The sequence below is a fragment of the Phasianus colchicus genome, chromosome 1 (genome assembly GCF_987193195.1).
Source record: "Phasianus colchicus chromosome 1, bPhaCol1.hap1.1, whole genome shotgun sequence".
Taxonomy (NCBI): Eukaryota; Metazoa; Chordata; class Aves; order Galliformes; family Phasianidae; genus Phasianus; species Phasianus colchicus.
This window is the reverse complement of record NC_143436.1, coordinates 146846655-146873766: the sequence shown is the minus strand read 5'-3', so window position 1 is coordinate 146873766 and position 27112 is coordinate 146846655. Positions and strand designations below refer to the sequence as shown.

The window sequence follows — 27112 nt, the reverse complement described above, 5'->3', positions numbered from 1 at the left end:
TCTTTGGGTTTATATAATCCCAGGTATCTGAAGATAGCTGCTGCTTAGTGCTTTATCTTCTCTCTCCTGCTAGGACAATAGAGGCTGACCTTAAACCTTCAGTATTTTTGCTTGGATGCACCGAATTGCTAAAGCATGTGTAGGCCTGCTGAGAAGCTGTAATGGAAATCATTAGGGAACCGTTCACTTTCCAGAGATCGAAGATTCATTTTTAATGTCTAGTTCAAGTTTGCCTCTTGCCCATATTCCCGCACCTAAGAGCAGGTATCGTTCCTCTACTTTCTAACAGAAGATTTTACTATTGTTGTGTCAAAACCAATTATTTTAATCAGACAGCTGTTATAACTTCAGAACAGGAAGTCTCTTTGGCTTTCTTTGCTGTTAATGGGGTAAAGCTCAGATGCTGTGACTGCATGTAGTTAGCTTGGTACATTTGTACATGCTTCAAGTACTAGCTGTCCTCCTGACAAGCTTTTTTCCTCCCTTTTTTTTTTCCCCTAGATACACCACATATGTTGAATTCTTTGATCTTTGGCTAGGAGGAGCCAAAAAAGCTGTAAACCTCCAACAAACTGAATTAGTATGCTTTTCTTTTAATAAAGAGCTCCTTCTACTGGTGGGAAAAAAAAAAAGAAAAAAAAAAAATGGACACGTACAGTAAGCAGCTAAGAGTATACAGACTAGACTATTTGGTAACTACAGGCTGGTTTCTGAGACATTTCTGGTTAGGAAATACATTACAGACTCTTTCATGAGTGAAAAGATGTGCATATTTTTTCATCCTTTGGCTCTTCACTCATATTATCCCTCTGTCACACACAAATAATATGAGAGAAGTTCTGTTTCTTGATACGTGGCAGTCCTTCATGGATGTAGCAGGTAATAAAATGTGGCCTTACATGTGTTAAAGGCGTAAACTATTGTTGTTTTGCCATAAAATGCACTTTCTGTGTGCCATGAAATAATGTGATGAAAACAAACTTGCTGGAAGAAGTGATTTCCTTGTGCTAAAATGGAAAATTCAGTCTGCAATACCAACTTGGACAACAGCTGTGAGAAGTTTTTGGTATTCGGGATGTATACTAACACTGTTAGTGATTTTGTAATAAAGTAGTTTGATATTCTTGAGAAGCATTCAACAAATTTTGATAATGGGACAGGCAGTAAAGATAAAGACTATGACAAAGCTCATTATTTGTCTTTGATGACTGAAGGTTTTTAATTTAGCCAGGTTTCTTACTAAGCTCACTCATTGTTTCCCCCTGAGATGCAACCTTAATAATAGGTCACTGTTGTGTCTTAAAACTAATGGTAGCTGTGATGGAGAGCTTTGTGATAACACAGGGAATGAAAGATCCCTTATTAGAAAATCTCTTCTTAGATCTCAAGATTCCAGTATAGAAGAACCTAGACAGTAATCACTTTGGGAGCACAGTGGTTCAAATAATAATATAATCCTCCAGTGTCTATACATACCCATGCTCTTAAAATACAGCGAGTGCCTTACAAAAAGGTATGCTTCTTTTCCCTTCAGAAAGTCACACTGTGACTTTCTCTACTGTTAGCCACATTGACAAAAGGAGACTGCCTCATTGCTTATCTGATTTTGTGAACATGAAATCCCCTGTGGATGTCATAAGAAGTCTTGATGAAATCAAGAAATATCCAGTGTGGTGCCCAGGATTCTATCTGCATGTTAATGCGGGCTGCTGGGGCTTTTAGAATTGGCTTTTTAAACTGCTACTTACATGTTTAAATGTCTGCATGCTGGTGCTTGTATATAAGTTAGATGTCTGAGCGTGCAGGGGAGTCCTTGAGGTCTGGAAGGATGCTCAAGTAGCTCATCTGGAACAGTGTGTGGTCATCTCAACACAGACGTGATGCTGATTGAGAAACTCTCTTGGATACCTGCACTGTGGCTGCGTAGGGCCAGGAAGATGTGAGATGGGATTTAGGGGAAGCTTGCACTGCCCTGGAGTCACATTTGCAGAGGCTGCTTAGGACACCAGGACACTGAAATAGTACCATACCTTTATAATGAGACAACAGGTTGCTGCTGCTGTAGTGGGAGCTTAGGCACGTGTGAGGAAGTAGATGTAGAGACCCACATTCAGACGTCTTGAGTTTAGGGCCAGTCATTAAAATGCATGGCATTGACAACCACAGTATTTATGTACATGTGCTGGAGCTTTGGGTAAGGCGTGTAGTATTTAAACTAGTTTAGTGTCTGTCCATGCAATGGACAGTTATTTACAATTGTGTGTTTGTCGGAAGGCTTACCCAACAATTAAAGAGAACACAACTGCTGCTATTGCATCCCTGCTAATGTACAGGATGTTTCAATATTACCAAGGTCAGCAATATGCAAAAGTCTTGAAGATTTAATTCTGCTGTCAGCAGTGTTTCAAAGTGTCAGACATGTCCTCTTAACATCAGTCTTACTGGACTGCCATGGCTCCATTCTTCAGAGGAATTGTACTGAGATAAGTTTTCACAGCGCATACTAAAGGCATATATAACTGGTTATGGAATGCAAGCTAAAATTACTCTGACTTGAATTACTCTGATTAATAGATAAGGCAATGTATTCTGATGTAGTTTGGAAATGCTGTCTTGAAAACCAAAGAGACAACTGGTTTTCCAATTTATTTTCAGTCATTATCATGCTGAAAGAAATAACACTACCAAAGTATCAGATGTACTTGCTTAGTCACTTTTGGATGTATCAGCCCCAGAAATCAGTTAACAGTGCCTGTCTATTTGTATGTAAGAATCTCTTGGAGATAATTTTTATACAAGTTGAACTTGTAGTACTCCTACATAACTTAAAAATACTTTCTTGCAAAAGTACTTTAAAACCAAATGCGGTGAGTGGGCCAGATTTCCTTCTTAAAACTTCTGAGGCACACGCATTGAAGCTCACTGTAGACTAATGCACCAGGCACGCTAAGAATTTCTGACATTTCACAAGATGAAAACTCTCTTATACAGAACTGCCATATGAAGCTGTCCATGGCAAAGAAAACTACTCCACGTAGGGGTGCATTACAGTTGTCCACATGCTGGTAGCTTGTGCCACTGTGCTGCTGTAATGTTTCCTTGGCCTCCAGCTGCTCCCAGCTGATCCAAGAGCATGGATCTCCCTCAGCTCTGTACCTGACCAAGTTTGGGGAGGTCAGGCTTGAGCTGTCACTGCGGGGCTCTGAGCTCTCCTGCTGCTCTTGAACATTCATATATGTAGCAGGGGAAGATCTGACACGTTCTGGGTCCCATACAATAACATGGGCTAGATATTCAAAATAAGCTCCCTACATTTAACGGATATATGTTTGACCTTGATTTTTCTGTGCTTTGTTTTCTCATCTGTAAATCTGGATAATAACAGCTGTTCATTTTTCAGGGATCTTGTGAGGATAAATTATTAGTGAGGCACTTAAGTACTTAAGGGATGAGTAATGCAGTAAAGTTTACAAGGAGATTAAACATTCCGTCTTTCTAGCAGGATCTGAATATTGTTTACTAAATTAGGCACAGGGTCATACACAAAATGCTGACTAGAAAGCTCTGCATCTAAATGAAGCAGAGCTCATCTTAGGGGAAAAAAGCACAAATCAAGACTTCTGTGCTGAGTATGTAAGAGTACAAAAGCGCACGAAAAAGGACTAAGCTAGGATAGTCTACCACGATTATGACTTCTGCAATTTTGGGGGTGTTGACTTACAGATCTACTACTATTCTTATGAGCTGCTGTGTTTTGTGATAATATGAGTTGTATTACATAGGCACACATACACACATCTTCCTGTAGGAGCTTTGTTAATGCTGGAGTCTGGGACCAGAGCATACAATAGAACCAAATCTGACACTCAGATGGATATTTAAATTAAAAAAAGAAGAAAAAAAAAGGAAAAAAAAATAGAATATTGACTTAGGAGGCTATTTTTTATTGTTATTTCTTAGCATCTGTTTCTTAACATTGCATAAAATTTTCTGAAAAGTTCACCACTCAATTAAACTTTTCTATTAAATGCAGGATGCAGAAGCCATATATTTAACAAGTTTTCCACTCTGTTGCTTCACTGTATAAATAATATGTCTTCTGGAAATTTCTCATACACGTCAGGTATTCATGATGAAAAAGCACATTTGTACTGCAGGTTCAGAGATAATTACTTGCCATTAGGTTCATAAGAACATAAATTTTATTCATTTCTATCATCTCACTTGTCAACTTCTTAAATTTTGTCTACACTCTGCCCCACAGTAACACGCAGCAAATAATTTAGTCTTTCACCAAAATAACAGTGACTGGCAAATGAAAATTTCACTGAAACAGACAGCGTAATGTTAGTTGCAATAACTTTTTTTTTTTTTTTTTTGGTTTACAGCTGTCCCCAATAGTAATTCAAATTCCATCACTCAAATGCATTTATTTAAATGACTATTAAACAGCTCTCATTTAACTGCTTCCTTATTATTGAAGAGAGGAGCAATATATGCTGGTTGTTTTGCTCAAAGTGCAATTTCACACTTGCAGTCTTGTGGTCAGTTGTGTTTAGAGTTGTTTGGGAAAACAGTAGTGTTTACTCCTGTAAAAAAGTTTATTCTCTTATTTTGTTGCTTATGTGGCACAAAAATGTACACAGATGTGATGGGGAATGCAAGTATCTAGCATATCATAGGCAGAGGTGGTCTACTTCCATATCAGTTTGATTTTGAGATGCCCTCCAGTAGTAACACTGATGGTTTCAATGATGTGTTGCCAGTAACTTAATCAGGGGCTCTCACAAAACTGTATTGCCTCGTTAGTGGCAAGATCTATGGTGTGCAGATACACAGAGGAGTATAAAAGGTGTTGAGATGTTGGGGAAAGCTGCTAGTTTGGTTATTTTTTTGAGAAGGACTTTTCTATTACTTTGCCCAATTCTGTCCGTCCAAAGAAATTGCCCATTTCTTCCTAGAGTAACTTAAAGGGCATTTTCCCCCTGCAGCCTTTGTGTCCTTTGTGTATGTGGAACTCCTATCCTCAGACTATATAAAAACCTTAGTAAGTCATAAGTTAAACTGGGAGAAAATACACATTGACAAAATGTGTATTTCTAATAATGATTTGCAATAGTTATGTTACTAGTTATGATACGAGTTATAATAAGAAGAACAATAATATAATAATAGTAATAGTTGTGTTACTGAAAAAATACACTGCAAATATTGAAAAGAGTAATGTAGAAGTGCTTAATGTATGTAATTTGAAGCCAGAGAAGGTAAAATAGTTCTTGGACTGTCTATCTTGTTTGTGCATTAATGTGATCTCTGGAGATGATCAAATGCAATTCAATGGAAAAGAAAACAAACCTAGCACTAGAGAAGCAATTTTCCAGTGAATTATTCACTGGCAAAGGTTGCCTAACCAGGGAGTCCTACCCTTCCTTCAAAGGCCAAAAAAATAAAATAAAATAAAATAAAATAAAATAAAATAAAATAAAATAAAATAAAATAAAATAAAATAAAATAAAATGCAACATCAACTTCTCTGCCATTTGGTAGTAACATTTTAGAAGAATATGATCCAGTTAGTCCCACAGGGCCTTTCAGCACATGAGTGCTGACAGGATTTAGGAAGCAAGGAATTTCCTCTCAGTATATATGTTAAATATTGATTTTGTAGACTTGCCTTTAACCTAGCAGGAAAAAGCACCCATCTTCATGTTGAGATGAAATGGTTTGTGAAATGCTGATGCTATGCTTTGAGTACTTGAGCACACCTTAGTAAACATATAGTTAAAGGCTGTTAATGTATATTATTGACTTCAATTAGATTTTACTGTGTATCTAGTGAATGGAAAGTATAGAGTTGCATACATAATGCAAACTTAATGTAAATGCTTGGTGAAACAAAATGACATCTGATTCCCTAGAAAATTTTATTTTGGAGGTCAGTGTAGCAGCACAGATTTTCTTATTGTAGTGTTAACACAGATATAAACCCACAGAGGTGGGCAAAGTAAGTGGACATCCCATGTCTTCATAGACATATGCACGCTTCTGTCCCATTCTGCCTCTTCCACATTTCAAATTACCTCACTCCTTGTATAGATATACTTGAAGTCCCACTTCTCAAGCTTGTCCACATCCCTTTGTGTAGCCATACCTTCCTGATACCATTAAGATAAATAATTTTTTAAAAGATATATATTAGCCCTGTGGTGGCCACATACAAGCTACTTACCATGAGCCACACACCATGCACTATGAACCACGTGCCACAAGTCAAATACCATGTGTCACACACCAGGAGCCAAGTGCTGCAATTCTATACTTTACTCAGATGGCGGTGAGGCGCTGGCACAGCTGCCCAGAGAAGCTGTGGTGCCCCATCCCTGGAGGCACTCAAGGACAGGTTGGATGAGCCCTGGGCAGCCTGAGCTGGTGGGTAGCAGCCCTGCCCAGGATTGGGGCTGGGTGGGCTTTGAGGTCCCTACCATCCCGAGCCATTCTGTGATTTTGTGAAGTATTTTTAATGTTTAATTCCAATGCAACAAATGCTAAGGGGCAAGTTAAAAAGTTAAAAACTATTATATAGGTCTGACCAAGGTTTTTTTTCTCTTTCTTTCTTTCTTTCTTTCTTTCTTTCTTTCTTTCTTTCTTTCTTTCTTTCTTTCTTTCTTTCTTTCTTTCTTTCTTTCTTTCTTTCTTTCTTTCTTTCTTTCTTTCTTTCTTCCTTCCTTCCTTCCTTCCTTCCTTCCTTCCTTCCTTCCTTTCTTTCTTCCTTCCTTCCTTCCTTCCTTCCTTCCTTCCTTCCTTCCTTCCTTCCTTCCTTCCTTCCTTCCTTTCTTCCTTTCTTCCTTTCTTCCTTTCTTCCTTTCTTTCTCTCTTTCTCTCTCTCTTTCTCTCTTTCTCTCTTTCTCTCTTTCTCTCTTTTTCTTTCTTTCTCTCTTTCTCTCTTTCTTTCTTTCTTTTTTTGTGTGTGAATTTTTCTGAAATTCTTAAAGTCTAAGAGAAATCACAATCCCTGAAAATCTCATTGTGAGTAGCAGAAAGCTATTTTAGGTCATCTGTGGAGTAAGCATATGCATATAAGCAATGCATTTACTTACAGTTTGTTCTTGATGATCAGCTTTCATGGAAGGATGATGCATCACATTCAGTCATTTTCAATTTCCTTTTTCTTGAGTGTAAAACTGAACGTTTTCCTGTCATGAAAAGTAAGAAAGAGGATCTCAAATGAAAATAATCAGTTCCAAAACTGTACAAGTGTTCACAAATGTTAAGTGTCAGCTTCACTTCTGTAGGTTCTAGTTTACTAGAGTCTCAGCTTCTTCCCATCAGAGATGCCCGAGCATCTTGCAAGTCCTGGTACCAACTATGGCTCCAGAGATGTTAGGGTTCCTGCTGGAAATTTGCTCTCTAGTATCTTCATGGTGTTGCAAGGAGCTGAAAGATCCTGGGATTCTGAATATCAAGGCAAAGATGCACTGCCCAGAAGCCTGGGGTTTTCAGCATGCATGTTGACAGGAAACCAGTTAAGTTTCTACCTTCTTGTTTCCCCTCAGAAGTTTGTTTAAGGCAATACTTCCATTTGAATGAATCTATTCTTCTCAAGAAAAAAACACCATTTTTCTATCAACACTTAAAACAAAAGAGGTTTTTGACCAGTTCTCCCGTCAACTTTGATTAACTAACCAATGTGAGATTTATTTTTTAACTAGTCCCAAGATACCTGTGTTACTTTCCTACTTGTTCTTCATGAGACAACACTGAAGATTCGATGGGAATTTGGCAGAACTAGCCAGTGACACTGAGGATGTTGCACCTCATACCCTTTCCTCTATATACAGTTAAAAGAAAGGGCAGTATACCTTCAGTTGTTACAAAAATCATCCATACATTAAATGCAATGCTCCTGCAGATTCATTTAGTTCAAGGAATATTTCAAAAGCCACTTACTTTGAGCAGAGAATCGGTTTGTAAAATATATAATTTCTGTAAGGAGTTGGAATAAAGTGAAGGAAATAAATGCATTGCTTCCCAAGATGTCTTGCAGTGCTGTGGAATTTGCTCACACTCATCAGGTTCAATGTGCGAGTAAAGGAGAAGTGAAAAGAGTCTAAGAAATGAGAGAGAAAAGATACAACAAAGAACATAAAGTCACCCAAACACTTCAAACTTAGTATTCAGATATTGCTCTTCTCAGCCATCAAGTCTTGGCTCCGGAGGGCTATGGCCAAGGTTTCAGCAGTGGTGTCATTTTCCTTTCCTGCACTGAGGCTACAAGCATATGTCAAGCCATTTGTACCATCTGCCACATAAGTGTCAGTAAAAGCAAGAGGAGCACAAGGGGGACAGACACTTGAGGACATTCGTGTTAAATTATTTAAATGAGAAGCACCAGTTTTGGTGTTGAAAAGCTATGTAATCTTAGCAACCCAGCTTTTCAGCAGGCAGCGAGGAAAGCAAAGCTCAGCTGACCGCTCTTGCCAAAATGTCAGAATGTCAGGTAGGCCACAAGTTCTCAGTCTGTTTGCATACCTGCATCCCTGCAAATGAAATGTGACAAAGAAGAGCAGCTCAAATGTAGTTCGTGAGGTGGGTAATCTCCAGAACGTTTTGTTTTATGAGAAAAAGAGTTTTAATACAAATACCTCCAAAAAGAAGCTTGAGGATTTTCTAAGTGTGCTGATTTAAAGTTTACCAGCAAGGATTTTCAGCTTGTCCATGACTAATAATCTCACTTCTGATAACTTCTTCAGCAGAAGAAGTTTTGATTTCTGATTTTTCTGATTGTTGTGGTTTTCTGTTTGTTTGGTTGGTTTGCTTATAGTTGTCATATAAAGTCTAAGAGAAGCAGTAATGTAGAGGATGAATCTGTTTGCTAGGAAAATGGAAGACCTGATTTCCCAAGTGGCCTTCTTGGATGCCAACTGCAAGCTTAACTAGATTACTCAGTTGTTGCTGTTGTTATTATTATTATTACTATGTTAAGACTGTACTTCTGCTCATCTCTTTGCAAAACTTGTGGTTCATTATACTTCCACTGTTTGTCTGGAAAGGAACGAGGATGGCGTACAGGAGACAAGTCCATTGCTCTGAAGAAAAGCATGCAGATAAGGGAAGTTCTGAAAATTTAGGGTGTTATTACAACTCTACACCACCTTTTTCTTGGTACACAGTAAGAAGGACCAACTCAAACAGTTATAGGTCTGAGAAGAACTGAAACTGATGGAAAAAAATGAGGAACTGTAAGGGAGCTGATACAAAGAGGTGATGGCAGCGCAGTAGGCTTTTGCATTCCTTTTCAAGAGTGCAGCTGTGATCCATGCAAAACTGCATGGATTAACAAATTATCTCTGCCTAGTTGTTAATGACTATGTTTCTTCTTTTACTGTAGTCACACAAACTTGATCTTAATGAAAGATAGAAGCAAATATAGAATGGGGTACAGATATATTTGTATGAATGAGGGCAGAGGTGCTCTGCTTGGTTATAGAAACTGAGATTTAAGGAAACATTGCCACATAATAATATTTGTGACAAAAATAGAGGAGTTTCTAGTGATGTCTCCTAAAGGTTTGTATGTTTGGGTATATGAAGTGATTTTCTTGCCTGTTTTCTTGCACCTGTCTTCTGCTTCCCCACTTCTAAAAGTGAAGAAAAAGAATTTGAGTATAAATTCTCTCCCAGCCTAGCAGACAAATTGTTATACTATGGGACTGCTTGGGTGGTTGGTTTTGCATATGTGCTTTCACAGAATCACAGGGTTTGAATGGGACCTGTGGAAATCATCTAGTCCAAGCCCCTGCTAAAGCAAGTTCCCTACAGCAGGTTATACCAGAAAGCATCCAAGCAGGTTTTGAATACCCCCAGAGAAAGGGATTGCCTTGTTGTATGTCTCCTGTGTAGATAACTGTTTATGTTTCAGGAAACAGAAAATGACGAGTGCTGGTGTTCCTGATGAGTTTCCAAGGCCCAGAAATGGAGAAAAGTGAGAGGTTTGTACCAGTTGTTGGCATGCTGACCTCAGTGTGTCATGTCAGCATGTCAGTAAGTTCTCCTTAGCCCATGTCAGTGTGCAAGATTGTCTTCACATTTCAGTGTCTGGGAATTATGTTACAGAGATTAACATATTCAGACTGTTTTCTTTGTCATCAGTGTGCTCAAAGCAGATTTGTAGAAAGAATTAGCTACAGCTGAAGCAGGGTTTCCATTTATTCAAAACTAATGATTCAGGTACTTGATCTTGTTGAGATTTTGCATGGATGTATGGAAAAAAAAAAAAAAAAAAAAAGGAAAGGAAAAAAAAAAGAACTTCTCTGCAGTTGTCAAAACATATAACTTCATTTGCTCTGCTAATGAGAAAAATAAGTGCCTTTTTGAAACAACATGAAAAATATTTATATTCATTTTCTTGCATAACCTAAAAATACCAATTGATTGCTTCTATGACTTCATGACTGTGATTTCATGCTGTTATGAGACTTCATTTACACTACAGATAGTAAATTATGAATTGTCTGTTTCATAAAACATAGAAGCCAAAATGCTTTCTTTTAAAATAATGTCTACTTTTTACTGATTGCATATTCATGACTGATGCACTTTAGACCAAAATGTCCCAGACTTATATTCTTCCTCATGATTTGTAGGGCTACATTATGGCATCTTGTATGCTGATGAGCAAGAAAACAGTTGCAGATTCCAATCAGCTTGGTGACAATAGCACAACTCTAACTGCTTCTTAGGTGCTTGTGCCCTTCTTCCTATGGAGAACTTTGCAGGGTGAACATTCGAGGGCAGTGAGGCGCTGGCACGGCTGCCTAGAGAAGTTATGGGTGCCCCATCCCTGGAGACACTCGAGGCCAGGCTGGATGGGGGCCTGGGCAGCCTGAGCTGGTGGGAGGCAGCTTTGCCCATGGCAGGGGTTGGGATGTGTGGGTTTTGAAATCCTTTCTAATTCAAGCTGTTCTGTGGTTCTGTTACTGTATGATTTTGGATTCTGACTGGTGAGGTAACAGTATGAAATTCTGAGTGAGACTCAAGAAAAATGACATCCAACCTGTCTCTGCAAATGTGGTATCTAAAGCCACATAAAATTATAGAATATGAATGAGTGGTTATTAGTATATGGATTACTATTTCTTTTTCTCTCTTTACAAGAGCAAGTTGAGGCAATAGCAGTTGATACAGAAACTAAAGGTGTCAAATGTTCTCTTTTGTCACTGCTGGCTCGTATGAAATCAGATTGGTAACCAGCCTTCCAGATTGGACTAATTCTGTGGGCTGTACCATAAAATATTGCACTTTGCAGTGAAAGACTTTTTAAAATAATCTGGAAAGACTTTTCAGGAAGTTCATACAGTTTTCTAGCAAAACAGAAGTCATTTGGGGGGCAGATTTTAATAGTTTTAGACTGAGTTAAATAGTTTTAGGTATTTTACTATTGACAGTGGAAGAAATTGTAGTCCCATGACTGGACACAGATTTGTTGGCACAGGAGTTTTTAAATTACTTTGAAATGTCTTTTGTCCTGGGATAATACTGAATATTTTCCAGCACAAATATAAATGTATATAATCATTTTAAGTAAAAACTTAAGAATGGAAGATCGTATCAAAAATTTAGCAAGTAATTTTTAACAGGCCATAAGGAAAATGGTTGGCCTAGGGTGTCAATTTGTCCAAATAATATGGACTTTTTGTATTTAAAGGTGCATGAAAATGAATTTTTGTGGTTTTTTTTTTTTTCCTACTGTGCTCTTAGCATATGTCACAATTTATTATGGCTACTTCTGTCCAAAAGATAAAGCCAAGTCAAGTTGCCCAGAGAGGTTGTGGATGCCCCATCCCTGGAGGCATTCAAGGCCAGGCTGGATGTGGCTCTGGGCAGCCTGGTCTGGTGGTTGGTGACCCTGCACATAGCAGGGGGGTTGAAACTAGATGATCATTGTGGTCCTTTTCAACCCAGGCCATTCTATGATTCTATGATCCTATGCTAACCTAGCTTCTCTCTCTCATCTCTCTCTCTCTCTCATTTTTTAAAATCTTTTAAATGTGTAAATAAAGAGCATCTCCAGAGGGATTAGGATGGGGGAGGGCTGTCACAGTTATATTACTGAAATTCTTACCAGTCTCTCTTTACAGAAGAAAGTTCCTTCAACTCTTTTAACTTCACCGGAGAGATACAACAGGGTACCCACTGAGGGCAAGTACACAAGCATTTCCTGCACTGAACAGATTTAGGGCATGCCAACATTTTCCGCCAGGGACACTCAGACATTGCCACCAACTCTTCTTACTTTCAGAAGCAGCTTATGAGCTGAGCCCATGAAGAGGAAGCTGTGTTGCAGCATTCCTCAACTTCTTTTCCCCCAGTGGAATCTATATCATTTTTATTACTGTTGAAAAAAAGAAAAAAGAAAAGAAAAAGCCCCCATCTGACAAGTATAGAGAGAATAGCACTTCAGTGATTTTTACTCTCTGAAGAGAGGTTTCTGCTACTGCTTCTTAGTCAAACACAAACAATACATTTTATTTGCAATTATGGCATGCAGCATTTTTTTAAGCAGTCATTTTCCCCCTTGCTTGTTCATCCTAGTGCATTTTTCTGTGGACCTTCATTTCACATTTGACTACTTTTTCTACACATTTTTGAGCTTTGATTTTCAGAGAGATGTGATAGCTCGTATTAGCTCACCTGACAGTTGAAAAATGGTTGAGTTTCTTAAGTTTGTCTCTTACCGAACTCTTCTCAAATTGCTGAGTTACTTTTCTCACCTGTGTTACTTTCACACTGGATCAGCAGACAGCAGTCTATTGCCAGCCTGCTGCAGACATTTTGGGGACGCTTGTCTGCAACATGCTGTGAAATTCATTATAATCCTTGACAGAACAGAAATGAGCAGGCAGTATTTATGTAATTTCTCTGTTATTGGATTAATGAGGAAGAAAGATGTGTGTACTGATCTCAGCATTTGTGACTGTTCAACTTGGAAACCAGGAAATAATTTTGTCAAGACTTTTCCTTATTTTATGTGACTTTATTAAGAGAGAATTGTAACAATCCCTTCAATTTTGAAAATTGGTAATGAGGCTACAGCAGAGTAGTGTGCTGCTCCAGATGTATGAGTGCAGAAGTTTTGAAGTCATGTTGTAAGAGAATAGCTGCATTTTTATATTCATTTTCTCTAATGGCAAGTAACTACACAGGATGAAATTAGCCCTGTGCCTGCTTCTTGATCCTTTTAATTGAAACCAACAACTTGTAATATAGATGCATTGAATATTAAAAAAAAAGTAATAACCTGAAAAAGAAAGGAGCTCTGTGAATCAGACTGTGCAGTGATGACTTTATTTATAGCCTAGTTCATTTACGAGTGTAAGTAAACTTGACTTCCACACACTGCAAAGTGTGAAATATCCAAATTAATCATAGACAAGAGTGCCTGGGGAAAATAGATTTTGAGAGGATCAAAGGTATGAAATGAGAAACAGAAAAAAATGAGGAACAGGCCCTTTATGGATTAACAGGCTAAAGGGTCACCTAGCCCTCAGAAACAAGGCTTGAAGCTGCTATTGATTTTTCTTGACTGAAACTCCCATTTGAACTGAAAAGAATTAAAGCATAGACACACTAAAAAAAGTTAAAATCTAGTAGATCACACTTGCATGTGGCCTTTGAATCTACCTTGATAGTTGTAAAATGCTGCTGCTGTCATCCTTCCACCAGGAAATAGGTGAGAGTGTGGTGTGCCAGACTGTGGGTCTTGTCCTGTATTGTGAAGGTGCCAAACAGACCTGTGGAACAGTCTTTGGTTTGTAGATGAGAATAACCAATTGTCTAGTCAAGCTTTATGTAAAACATTTGGATTTTGGACAGAAGGTACAGTGGTATGGAGACAGTCTGGTATCATGGACGTGCTGCATGGAAAGCAGCAAAACAATGAAGGCCTTCTTTCTGGACCTGATGTAAACTCATTGCTCCTAATAAAGTTGCAAGGAACGTGACACTTGACAGATATCATAGTGACTAGCACGTCCCAGAAAATCCACATAATCATAAGATAATCCACCCCTTACAGGAATTAAGAGTCTTACTTCTATGCCACTGATAAAAGTCCTAGTAGTATATTAGGGCGTATACTACTTCCTACTTTAGGACCTCGTCTACTTTCATCTCACAGGACAACAGAAGTGGAAACTGTAGTTGGTGATGTGGTATCATGTACAGTTGAAGTCTGTACTTTCAGTGGACTGTCACCACTGATAACACAAGTTGGAGGTCCTCCTCATCTCAGCTGGTACCTTGCAGCTGACGGTGAATGAGCTGCACTGAATTAGCCCATTTACAGATGTGGAAGAGGCCAGTAACCAGGGATCAATACTTAATGCCTAGATGAAGGCATGAGTACACCCTTATAAATACACTACACAATGGGAAGGAGCGGCCATACAGCTCCTGAGCTCAGTTTTCATTCTCAAGTACAAACTCATAGCCACGTAGTACAGCTTGTCTGTTTTTCATCTTGCCTAGTTTAAGAGCTTTATACAAATTCAATCAATATTGTCTCCACAAAGGAGTGAGAAAAAAGCTGATTCTTGTCAGCATTCCTGATAACTTCAAGCAGTTAACTCTCGAGGCTATTGTCTAAATATGCAAAGTGTGTGTTCTCTACCTTTTTTTTTTTTTTTAATTATTTTATTTATAAATCTAGTGTACTGAAATCCCTTATGGCATACAGATGCTGAAGAGCATTCTGTACTTTCACCAAGCAGGCTGTAAAGTTTTCTTAGTCATACTTAATAGATTTGCATTCCCGTATGATGAGAAGGAAAGATAATCTACTGTTCAGTGCCCAATTTCATGGTTCACTTTGGGAGTAGGGGGGATTTTTAGAACTGGATGGTCTTTGTATTTTACAGTCTGTTTTGGAAGGATGAGAAAATCAAGTCAATAGCTGTAATTCTGGAGATAGATGATAGAAATGAGCAGAACTGTGAAAGAGGAATACTTTTTCACACAACATTTGTTTAAGCTATGGAATTTTTTTCCCCTCAGAGGACAATGAGTTGGTGCTATAAGTTTTTAGAGCTTCAAAAAGGTATTGAAAAAAATGAAAGAAAAATCCACTGAAGTTGAAAGTTACCCCTCTGGGTTATAATGTGAACAAAACAAAATTTGCTGCATGCTGCAAGTGCATCAGTGCTTACACTATGCTTCAGCTTTTTGTTTGTGGCCTCCCGATACTGAGCTATATGTACACTTTGATCTGACACAGTACCTCTGTTCTGAGAAATGACCTGGTCCTACTCAAACCACAGTATTGACTATTGATTACAACTGCACACATCAATGGAAAATGCTTCTGTGAGATGTTGAGTATTGATTCAGGGGTGCAGTCTTGAATGCATGGGGGACAAAGGATAAACATGCTAGACATTTTTCTGTGATGACATAAGGGATGCTGGACCCTTTCTGGTATTCAGGTGAAGTTTAGATGGACCATATCAACTATGCCACATGTAAGCATCTGGTCTTAATAGGTCAATAAGATGTGAGATTTTCTGTTCATGATCAATTTATTGAAAATCGAATGGTCCTTCACATCTTTTAACACATCTGCTTTTATGGAGACATGAAGATTAAATGTGGGAGGCTCCACCACTGAAAACATTGGCTTATATAACTTCAGTTTTTTCATAGAACAAAAAGCAGAAGAATTGCCAGCAGAAAACGTGTTTGTTGTAAATACCAGTACATCTCAGCACAGCACAGGTAAAAATAATTCTGTTATTCTTCTATATTTGCATTTTGAATCAATGTGAACGCATTAGGAAGGAAGTAAAATTAGAAGATTAGAAGTGAGAAGCACGGTTTCGAGGGGTTTAGATCTGATAAAAAAAATGTAGAAACAATTCTTTCAAAGTACGATCAACTCTTGTTATACTGTCAGTGCAGCATTTGAGTATACACAAATACAGGCTGCTGCAATGACGATTTTATACCCTATTGTACAACTCCAATCAGACTCAGTGTTTCAAAACAAGACAATTTGTCTTCCTGTAAATACAGAAAGAATTATACAGATGCATCTTTCTGCTTTGTTATTCTGGAGAACTCATAGATCATATGAAGTGTTTGGTGTGTGGCAGTCCAAGGAGAAAAACAGAAAAAGAAATGACATTTAATTTGGTTTCTCTCTCTGTTTACCTCCATCTGATGTGAGATTAAGGTGTCATTTATGCAGCTTTAATAATGTTTTTATTCTTTTGAAGTTTATGAAACGCAGGTCAGATGAATTTCACTATATTTTTCAAGTTTTCTCAGTGTTAGGAGCCATTAAAAAGAAGACAGTAGCTACTTGGGAGGGAGGATGTGAAACAAATAATATACATCTCAGGATCCTGAAGCTCTCCTTGCTGAATATGACATACGAAATACCACAAAAACATGTTTAAAAACTGCGCTGACTTCTGAAAGGCTTTGGTTTGTTTTATGGAGGTGTTTGCTTATTTGTTTGATGTTGGCAATTCAAGAAGTTTGGTCAACAGGGTGCGGTGTACAGAGAGTTGTTCTAGTCTGCGTCAGAAACTTAGACTGAGCTCACAGAACAAGTGCCAGTTTGTAGTGAAGATGCTGTAGTAGCAAGCTTAAGGAAGATTTAAGGTGGGGAGGGAAGTACCAGAAGTGTTGCCGAAATATTCAGGGTCAGGTATTTTTTTGTGCATCAAAAAAGTGGCGTGAATGAGAAATAAAGAGAAGGGGAGTTATAAATGGGCATTTCGAACACCTGAAGATGTTTTTGCTTTGATTATTGGTTTGGTTTGATTGTTTTTTGTTTTGTTTGATGTTACACTCTGATGAATCTTTTGCTTGCAGCCTTGCCTTCTGATTTCACTGTGGCCCAAAATACCTGAGTCACCAGAGATCAAATGCTTCAGAGATGCATTGTGTTTTGCCTCCGAGGGGTTGAAATAGGAAGTTTCTCCTTCCCTGGAGGTACACAAAGAGGTCTGGAGGAGAATATTGAGTGCTGAGCAGTGGCTGCTCAAGGATATCAAACAAAACACCCCACGCCAAAGTGAAGCTGGGTGATAACTTCAGCGGTTTGCACATTGCAGCGATCACAATGGAATAGACCTGTTTTTACTCAGCTAAAAAGTTCTTCTCTGAAAAGGGTGGGTCAGTCCTGCACAGAGCGCTCATATAGAAGTTTCTTCAGTTTTGTTTGCTTGCTTGTTTTTGAATACCAAGAAGAATTTGTTTTCTCACAATAGCTATTTTTAAAAACTGTTCATGTGATTCTGCAGAATTCCTACTTACACTCTCCTGTTAATTAACTGGGGCTGTGAATACTGCTTTGTTAATGGTTTCCATGGTTTGAAGAATGTGTTCCATCCAGCTTTTGAAACATTCTTAAGCAAAAACAGAAGAGTCAACAACTTAATAAATAAACTTGTGTCCTATAAGCAACCTAGGGTTCTCCTGCATTGTAGATAGGAAGTGTTACAGCTTTGCATTTGCTTGACTGTGGCTGTTGTCTATCTAGGAACTGAGTTCCTGGAGTCCAAGTGAATATCCAATACACCGACATTTTATGTTATGTAAATACAGCTATATTTTATGTTACACAAATAAATGAAGAACTGGAAGTGTTATTTTATCTTTGTTTGTAGTGCTGTGAAAAATTACTGCTACTGGTTGCCTTAATCACATGCAGTAATCAGAAGACAAAGCTGTGTAACACTGAGATACTGATTTCAATCACTTAGCAGTTAAAGAAAAGAAAAAATATCCTCAAAGTATATCTCTGAAAAAGAGCCCTGACCTTTCTTGCATGTACGCATATATAATCCAGTAGCTATATAATTAAATTTGGTAATGAACAGTCTAAATAGTGTAATGTTTTATGCACCATTCATATCTTAATGCTTCTTCAACATTAAGATAATGATGGTGTTTTGGGAAAAAATATTTTCCTGTGACTGAGTGAGCAATTACTAGCAGAATTTTAAAACAGCTAAAGAGATCTTAAAAGACTTTGGGTTACAGCAGTGACTTTGCTTAGTCATTCACCTGTCATTCAAGAAGACAGTTTTTGATTTTTGACTGATGGATGGCAATAACTAAATGACCTCTTACAAATGGAAAGAATTCTTTTTGAGAGCAATACCTTTCTTTTGAAACCTGGAAAAGTTTACAGTTGCAGAGTATCAAAATATGTAGGGCATTAGAATAGAATCATGGAATCCTTAAAGTTGGAAAGACCTCTGAAGGCCATCTAGTCCAACTCCCCTGCAGTGAACAGGGACACCACAGTAAGATCAGGTTGCCCAGGGCCTGATCCAGCCTCACCTTGAAATTCTCCAGGGACGGGGCATCAACCACATCATTGGGCAGCCTGTTCCAGTGACTCATCACCCTCACTGTGAAAGATATTTTCCTTATGTCTAACCTAAACCTACCTAAATGCTACATTCTTGTAGCATTTTTTCATAGAGCTGGATAAAATTGAGAAAAATGGTTTGACTCCAGGCTTGCAAAATTTTCCTAATTCTATCAGGTTAATTCACCATGAGGGCTACTGCAAAAGGGGAACCTGAAGCAGTCAGTGAAAAGAGAGGAGAGTAAACTGATAGACATGTTGTTTTGAGCCCTACATATTAGTAATAAAGTAGATAAAAGTATCTGTCCTATATGGATAATTTTCTAAATCTGTTAACACTTCACAATTACTATTGTTAAATGGTATTTATGATATAAAGAAATATTACAGTATTGTCATAGAAGCATTTACATATGCTAGGTCTAATTTTTCTTTTGTTTAATGCCCAAGCAAAATTGCATAGCTGTAAGCAAAAACAAAATGTAATTGTGTTACTGTGTTTGTTATTTATTTATATTTATAATACCTTGAAGGAATAGCCATACACCTCAGTGTTACAAGTACTGGCTAAATGCTGAACGGAAATACAGTCTCTGCACCTAAGAATTTGACATCTAAATTTAAGACAAGAAACAGGAGAACAAGAGAACAATATACGGTGTTGTTGCAGCTGCTGGTACAATACAGAAAGTTAGGCCATACGGTGAGCATGATAAGCAATGTTCTTTGCACAAGAGCAGAATGACATCTGGTTAGAATTTGAGGTTGGGACAGGGGAGAACTTTGGGGAGAGGTTTAAGGGCAGTTTTGTGTTATATTGAAATGATATGTGGGGGTTAGGCATCTCCTAAATAAATACATCCTAGGGGGGAAAAAAGTCTGAAATACAGGTTGCAGGTCCATGAAATGCGATGGTGACAAGAAGAAACAAGAAAGGAAACATGAAAGAAAAGATTATGTACTTGTTTAGTCATATTGAACCTGTGTTGGCAGCTGTAGCATAGACTGGGACACGTGTTGCTTCACTTTAGACAGCTACATCTGAATGAGTTTGCTGCTGAGATTCCTGTTGTGGGTGATGCAGAGAAGCAAACAGTCTGAGGGCACAACTCACCTGTCCTCTTTCAGATGCTGAACTGCTCGGGGACATGAATTGTGCCTTAAGAGGGCATATTTCTCAATTGATGAAAACGCAAAAAATGAACAGCTGAGTCTATTTGGCTGCAATGTAGACATCTACAGTGCTGATGTGTTGAGTGAGGAGAAATGAATCCCAGATGATGAAACAGGCAGGAAGCAGAGGTTTTATAGAAGAGAGGAATGGGGAACATGGCAGAAGCAGGTTGACCCATTTATCTACTTGGAAATTAAATATGAGAAGAAGAAGGGAACGGCCAAAATGCTTTTTCATTTGGTGTTCTTCAAAGAAATCAGCGAGATTCTGTGTGGGGCGAGAATCGGAGGCAGGAAATGTTTTGGGACTTTGAGAGACAAATCCTGAACATCAAAAAGCTCATCTGTGTATTAACTCCACCAGTCAGTAATGCTTATTCCTTCTGTTTCTCTGAGTTTTAATGTGTTTCCCTTAACTGAGGTATTCTGCAGATGTGTACATGAAATGAGATAAAGTCATACATACTGAATTTGCAGTTTTCCCCACCACGTCAGATTTTCCTGTTTTCCTTACAACTTTTCTATACCTGATTTCAGTATTTTTCAGTATTTAGTGCAGACACTACCCAGCAATCTAACATCTGACAGTTTCTGAAGTCAGGCCTTTACTTTTCAGTGAGAGAGACTTAGATGGGAGGTTATATCCAGAAGGAAAACAATGGAGATTAACAAGAAATTTTTTCATAATAAAAGAGGAATATTTCTAAACATAGGATTAACTACTAGAATTAGAACTGTTAGGCCAATATGTCTGGTAACAAAAAGGCTTGAAGTTAGGCAAGGAAGATCTTCTGGGAGCCTACAGGGATACATGCCTTCATCCTCACCATTTTGAGAAGTGCTTTTCTACCTCAAAGGTAGGTGCAAGTTTGGCAGCATGGATCCTGAGGCTATTTTGGCTGCAAAAACTTGTTGAAGCCGAGAATAGCTTTCATTAAAACAAACTGTTGCCTCTACTGTATTAAACATTATTGCGGTTAGCTACAAATTTTTCATTTTCTGTAGGTGATATTAATCACAAGGCACCCATAATGTGCTGCTGCTTATCCTGAACAAATACAATTATGCTTCAATTCCATAAGGAGTTTTTAAAATACATCTATTTCTATGTGAATGCTAATACTTTTTTTTTTTTTTTTTTTTTTTTTTAACTTAGAAACAGATATTCACTCTTCTGTTTGAATTCTTTTTTCTAGCACGCACTGTGTGACAATGAGGTACACATAACTTAACACATGCATTTGGCATAATTTTGAGCTACTTAGTTTTGGCACTCATGCCCCTCAGCTTTTATCCAATTTTTTGTCCTACAGGACTAGGAAAATGGTCATGTAGGTTCATATAGATGCAATATTGTGTCACTAATACAACCTTTCTGTCTTTGGAAGACTTATCATGTGGCTTTGCTGAGTGTGAGATGTAACTTCTTAGAGCAGTGCCTCCTGTAGTACTTGAATTGAAAGCAAATGGCACGCCTTGGGCTTTATAAAGCCAACATTGTTTTTCTTGGGAGACCTGAAGGATATTAGGCTACTTTTCAGAGAAGCTCAGTTACACAACTTACCCAAGGTGACACATAGGGATTAAAGAATGCTGCTCAAGGGACCTTACATCTCTTATCACAAACAGGGATGTGAAAGAATATTTCCTTCAGTGGAAAATTAGAGATTTGTTAAGTTCTCTGTTGTGCAAGGAACAATTTCAGTACCTCATAGCTATGGGGATGAGTTTCTTTTCCATTATTCTATTAGATGATGACTGTGTATTTAATGCATTTAAAAAAAAAGAAAAAAAGAAAAAAAAACAACCCACAACTCCAACAACAAAAGCCTTACAAAGAATATATAAAACATAAAAGGAAGATTCAATGTATTCAAAGCCTATGGTTTTATAAAAGTTCGATCATTCAGACTCGCCTTTTAAATGTGATTGTTTTTCTTCAATCAGAAACACAAAGCAAAGCATAGCTGGCACATATCAGAAACCCTGAATATGATTGGCTTTAAACATATGAAGAACATATGAAATTGCTGGCACAATGCAATTTATGTAGGAGTTTAAAATGATAGCTTCATAATAATGGTTTCCTCATGTAAAGCTATGAGAAAGTCTGACTCTAGCAAAATCTACCTATTCCCAGTCTTCTTAAGAAAAGTGAATGCAAATGGCATTGGTAACATATTTTATAGTCTCAGAAAAAGGACAGACAAGCTGACAGTTCTTGAGTGGTTGGCTTCAATCCCCTGCAATATGCTGATAGTTTGCATTCCAAAGGGGAGATTGTGAAGTCCCAGAAGTGATGAACAGCCACACTGCTTTTCCCAGACCTTTTCTCTTGATTCCATTCTCCTCATTCCCAACAAGCAGTGAACATGAGTAAAGTATGGATTGTTGTGGTGTCACCTGAACATTGCTTTGCTCCTGGAACATCCTGTGCAAAATTGCTGACTCAGATCTGAAGCTGATAAAAGGAGACAAGAGAGGTATGGAGAAGAAATATTTTTGAGAATCAGTTAATACACTGTTCTCACCCTTTGCTGTCAATTAGTGTTCTGCATGTGCCTTATATAAGGAAGAGTGAATAATAAATTCATGTTATTTTTGCACATGTGAAGATGAGAAGGGGACAAGTGAGTGAGAACTTCAAATGAGAACAGTGGTAGCAGCATATGGAGCGTGTTTTATGAATTTATTTTTTTTTTAAATCTCCATATTTATGCAGTGTAGATGGTATTACGATAAAGTAACTGCTGCTGCTCTGCAGCTCTGCCATGCCTGCAATGCTGTGCAAGAAGCATACCACTTTCCCAGCTGTCAGCACCAGCAGAGTGCCCACCAGGAGCAAAAGCCATGGCAGGGATGATGGCCAGAACTGCCAGCTGAATGCTTTATCCAAAAGTTGTATCCTGGTTCTTCAACTCATTACAACTTTCCTTTTCTTCTCCTTCAGGCAATAATCATTAGGGTTGTATGAGTTTGTTTATATTTACTGAGAAACAGCAAATTTGCTGAACAGCATGGCTTAAGGTCTCAGAAGCATTTGAATGCATCCAATAATTGGAAAAACTGGAAAAACTCCAGGGCTTAATTGGAAGTTTTCTCTTTGTTAATCCCATAACTAATTTGGTGATTAGAGCATTCACCCTTGATGTGGGAGAACTTTATTGGGTTTCTGTCACTACTTCAAGGGCACAAACCCAAGCCTTCCACATCGGAAATAGTCCAAAGTACCACATCTCATCCTCCACCTTTCCTGCTGACATGCATTCACTATGGGCAAGAAAACAGGGGGAAATTCTTTACGGAGAGAGTGGTGAGGTACTGGAACAGGCTGCCCAGGGAGGTTGTGGATGCCCCGTCCCTGGAGGTGTTCAAAGCCAGATTGGATGGGGCCCTGGGCAGTCTGGTCTAGCATTAGGTGGAATGGTGGTGGCCCTGCATGTGGCAGGGGGGTTGGAGATTCATGGTCCTTGAGGTCCCTTCCAACCCTGGCAATTCTGTGATTCTGTGATTCTGTAATCACTGGAGCAAGGACTAGGAACCAAATGCCTGCAGTCTAGTCAAACTAAACTCGACAGTATTTCTTCTACTGCCATCTGTTTCATTGGGTAAAACTTTTTGTGCAATGGGGAACAGCTTCAGCAAAATACTAAGGACAGTATTAGAGACTCTCATATAGTATTCCAGTCTAGGACAGTTATTAAGAAAGTGACTTCAGCTGAAACTGCTGTTTTGAATTTGGTAAAGAAGGGATTTCAGTCCAATTATTTTGCATTTCCAAAAAATCGACATCATTGACAATATTTGTCATGGATGCAGTTCAGAGACATCTTTGGCTACTTCCTGCAGGGGTTTAAGGGGGCAGCTCAGAGGTCCTGACTCAGATATCTTTGTCTTGCTCCATAGTTCCTACCTGATTCCTTCACATTCCTGTCCAGCTGTAATAGCTAGATTAATTAATTTGGAGTAGAGATGAGATGGAGGGCAATAAATGACTGAAAGAAGATTGGCACTGAGTCTTTAAAACTTCCCTACATCATCCATTACCTGCGCTTTTCCCATTACAGAAATGAGCACTATTTTCCTGTCTTCTTCTAACTACTAACCCTTTTTCTGCCTTTTATGTATCTTACAAAATATGTGGCCTGTGTCATAACCTTTCCAGTGTTGCTCCCACATGCTGGCGCTCTTCCTCTGTTCTTGTCCTTAAATAAGTGTCCTTATTTAAGCTCTCTGTATAGCTTGCTTTTTTTTTTTTTTGCTTTTTTTCCCCTTTTTTTTTCTTTTCAGGTCATTGACTGTTCTAAATGCAGTCATATTGTTTTATCACTATTCTCTGTACCTTTCCTCTGCAATGGCATAGTTGGTTGCTGTTGTATTTAATAAGACTTTTAGATCTCCAGGACACTTCCATTCTTTATGCTTTTCTCCTAGGAGACTGTTTCAACCTATTCCCTGGGTAGGTTGAATTCCTCCTCTGAAGACAGTTGCCCTTCTCTTCTGTTCTCGCCGATTCTTTTCCTTAAAATAGCAAAGTTCTTTTGCTATATTCTCAGCTTCACTGAACTTCCACTTAGTTTTCCCAAATATTTCCCATTAATCTCTATCAAACCTAAAATAACATTTGCTTCTCTAATAGCTTCCTTCATCCTGAGGAACAGACTATCTTCTGCTGTAAATCCCAAAGCCTGTGTTGTCCCTTAAGTAAGTATTTCCACTGATTGCAGAATAAATTCTACTCACTTTTCTGAAACAGTAGCTCCCTGCCTAATCTTCAGCTATGTTTTTTATAGATTTCATCTTCAACCAGGTCAAAACTCTGCCTTCACTTTTTCCAAAAGCTAAAGGAGAGAACATGCAATTTTTTTAAGCAGAATACAATATCCTTTTTCTTCTCCTCTCTCTTTACTTTATGCTTGAAACATACTGTTGTATAGTCGAGTTTTTACTTCATTTTTATGTTTGCTTTTTGTGCATGGAAAGCTTCTGATTTTAAACTGTTTAACTGATTTTTCATATAGAATACTTAAGGATTACTTTTATTTAAAAAAATCTTAATTATCAAACTTCATATTTCTGTACAATTTCTAGAATAACGTGTTATTAAGAGATTCAGTTTTGGTTTGGTTTTCATGTGAGCTAATAGTAATTACACTAAGCTTGAGAACAATGAAGTGTTAATTATAAACTCAAATTGTAGAAGAAATTAAGAGAAACTGGCTAACTGAACACTATGATTATTTGTAATGGTTCCAGTTACAGTCCAGTAGCTGTACAGCAATGTTATTTAGAAACAAACTGTAGGAGAACTGTTTTAAATAATTATGGGAGATAGCATGTGTTGTCACTTGCTTTGCAAAATTTGTGCCATGTAGTGAAAATATCTTTGAAATCACAGTGCTTGAAAAATGTTTGAATGGGAAGAGCTATATTGAGCTTCAAAATATGATTAGGGTTGCTTTCTAGTTGTAACTGAAACATTCTGTCTTTTCCCTGAATGAATTTGCCTTCTCCAGGTCCTACTTTGATCTTTGTTCCATTTCACAAACCATTCTTCCAATTGTCAATGACTTCCTCAGCAGCACAAGAGAGGCAGTAGAAAGGTGCCACTGATAATGTGATGTCCTCTGAAAACCCTCATGTTTCTTTGTGTCCTGAAAGGGGAAGCAAGGTGCCTGAAATCTCAACTCTGAATTTCCTTGCCAGACAAATTGTAGTTAGACATACATTCTGAAGAAGGCAACAAATCTGAAAATAAGTAAAGTGACTATTCTACGAGCTCATCTACTAAAACAATATCAAATATTATGAGTAAAAGCATAGAATAAGCACAGCATTCAGAGGAAGATCAAGAATCACAGAATGGCCAGGATTGGAAGGGACCTCAAGTTCTGGCTTACTTCATTTAGGCCTGTTAGGCTCGTTTTACAAGTTTCAGGAAATCATAGAATCACAGAATGGTTTGGTTGGAAGGGGCCTTTAAGATCAACTAGTTCCAACCCCTTACTATAGGCAGGGACACCTCCCTCTAGACCAGGATGCTCAAAGCCCCATCCAGCCTGGCCTTGAATGCTTCCAGGGAGTGGGCATTCACAACCTCACTGGGCAGCCTGTTCTAGTGTCTCACCATCCTCACAGTAAAGAATTTCTTCCTCATATTCAATCCCTCGTCCAGTTTAAAACCATTTCCCTTCGTCCTGCCACTACATGCCATTATAAAAAGTCTCTCCCTGGCTTCCCTGTAGACCCCCTTCATGTACTGAACGGCCGCTATAAGGTCCCCCTTCTCAGGCTGAAGAACCCCAGCTCTTTCAGCCTATCCTCACAGCTCCAGTCCTCTGATAATTTTTGTGGTCCTCCTCTGGACCAGCTCCAATAACTCCATGTCCTTCTTCTCTTGGGGTCTCCAGAACTGGATGCAGTACTCCAGGTGGGTCTCATGAGTGCAGAGTAGAGGGGCAGAATCACCTCCCTCAACCTTCTAGCCACGCTTCTCTTGAAACAACCCAGGATACGGTTGGCCTTATGCACTGCAAGCACTCTGCTGGCTCATGTTGAGCATTTCATCAACCAACACCCCCCAAATCCTTCTCCCCAGGGCTGCTCTCAGGCCATTCTCTGCCCAATCTGTATTTGTGCTTGGGGTTGCCCTGACCCAGATGCGGGACCTTGCACTTGGCTTTGTTGAACTGCATGAAGTTGGCATGGGCCCACCTCTCAAGCCTGTCCAGATCTCTCCCTGTCTGGATGGCATCCTTTCCCTCTAGTATGTTGTCTGCACCACTTAGCTTGGAGCCATCTGCCAACTTGCAACTGGTCTCACTGTCCATGATGCCCCTACAGTGATTGAGTGCTAAGTTCTGAAATCTGACCCTTGAAAATGCAGAAACCAAAATGCTTTTCGTGGTGTAGAAGCTAGTTGTGTTGTTTGGGTTTTTTTGATCCTGAGTCAACAGCAGGTGTACAAGCTAACATATAAAACCTCAGAACTGAGCTAGCATGAATTCATTTGAAGAGAAGTAGGCAAAAGCCACATTAATTCTCTTCTCCCTTAAAGAGTGTAATCTGTGATGACTGATAGAAATGTTTTGAAAAGATCATTTCAGATAATAAAGTGTTGAAGAATACTAATAAGAAGGTAGAATCTCTTTATTGCTGTAAATTCTGTGAATGGTTCATTGTTATAATTTTGGGAAGCTTTGGTACCACAGCAGATACTTTCTTTTTAAGCAAAAGTTGGGTTTTTTTTTGGAGTTTTGGTTGGAATTTTAATGAAAAATCTCTGTATTTTTCTCTATTCTGCCGTCTGTATTATATATACCTTCTGAAGAGGAATCTTTTCCAGCCTTACCTTTTCTAAGCTTATTTTTCAAGGGTATTGTAATCCTTGGAAAATCTTCATAATCTATACTGTGAGGTATTTCTTCTCCAGTTGTAGTTCTTATTATTTGCATTGCTTATGCTTTTTATGGCAGAGCAGGTAGTTCACATGTTTAGATTGGATCATACCTTCTAAAGCTAAGAGCTGCATGAGAGACAACACAATTGCAGTTTGCTGGT

General features: G+C 38.5%; 1 protein-coding gene across 1 annotated transcript in view; it reads left to right on the top strand.

The window, feature by feature from the left end:
* HS6ST3 (heparan sulfate 6-O-sulfotransferase 3) overlaps nt 1-27112 on the top strand; it is a 282444-nt gene that overhangs the window by 169904 nt on the left and 85428 nt on the right. The window lies entirely within an intron of this gene.